Raw genomic sequence first — 1,468 nt, forward strand, 5'->3', positions numbered from 1 at the left:
ACGCAGTTCAAATTCAGCCTGAGCCCTAGTTAGGAATAGTCCCCATTGTAGCAAATAGTTATATGATGTGTACAAGGTTGCACAGCTGGTAGCTCATGTCTCTGTTGTCATTGTAAAGAAAAATGCAGGGCTGGAGAGGTGGCTCAGCGGTTAAGAGCACCGACTACTCTTCCAAAGGTCCTGAGTTCTAATCCCAGCAACCACATGGTGGCTCACAACCATCTGTAACAAGATCTGATGCCCTCTTCTGGAGTATATGAAGACAGCTACAGTGTACTTACACATAATAAATAAATCTTAAAAAAAACAAAAATGCAAGTGTCCAGAGGGGTACTAGCGGGCCACAGTGTATTGCTTACCCAGGGATTGCTCCAGCCCAGGGAGTTTTGTGAGAAGCTGGGATGGGAATAGAGTTTATTTGTTTTACTTCCCAGTTTGCTAAAGCTATCATCACAATGGAATGCTCCAAAGCCCAGCCCAAACCGCTAAAACACCAAAGGCCCCTCGGTCTACAGTGTAGCCCTCTCCAGGCCTCGGAATCCACCAGCCTAGCTCCCTACACATCATTCCATGTTAGCATCAGATGTAGCCATCAAGAGTCACTGGATTCATGTTTTCACACCCCTGAAAGATCAAAGGTAACAGTTTCCTGCATCCATTTCCATAAGAGTACACGGTGCCTTCACAGGGGTACAAACCTTTTTACGAGTCTTGAGAACCTGTGAAAGGTGAGATCTGCTTTCATGGAAAAAAATCCGAGGTCACCCAAAGTGACCAGAAATAGGCTTGTAGCAAGTGGAATTCTGCAGCAATAAAATAGGGTAGAGAGCTATTGGAAAAGGGCCTTTTTCTAGGCGGGTTCTTCTAGATGCCTCCATTTTTCATCTGCTTTGAAGCTGCTCGGATGGAGTCAGCTCACTGAAAAGTAAGCAAGTCCACAATGGTTCTACTGTGAGGAGAACCTAACTGGGAGATGTGTGTTCTCAGAATCCCACTGTGAACAGGAGTTTCCACAAAGCATAGTTTCTACCAAGAAAATTTACAAACTAATGGAGCTTCAAGCGAAAGTCCTGACATGAGCTTAGACTGGATAGATGGCTATATTACTGCAGCACTACAAGACACTGTGAAGTAGTGTATGGTGCCCCATGAATACACATGGCTCTAATGTGTCAATTAAGCAGCACAGCTGTGTTTGCAGAACTAGACACGGGGTTTAATGACTAGGTATTCAATAACAGAGGGCTGATGAAGAATGTGTGGCATATATATCTATTTACACATGCACACACACACACACACACACACACACACACACACACATATATATATATATGGATTTTTTCAGTTTTAATGAAAAATGCAGGAAAATGGATGCAACTAAGCCAGCTCCAGAAAGACACATTTTCTCTAGTTGCTAGAATATATATATATATATATATATATATATATATATATATATATATAT

Source organism: Mus pahari, chromosome 21 (genome assembly GCF_900095145.1).
Source record: "Mus pahari chromosome 21, PAHARI_EIJ_v1.1, whole genome shotgun sequence".
NCBI classification, from domain to species: Eukaryota; Metazoa; Chordata; class Mammalia; order Rodentia; family Muridae; genus Mus; species Mus pahari.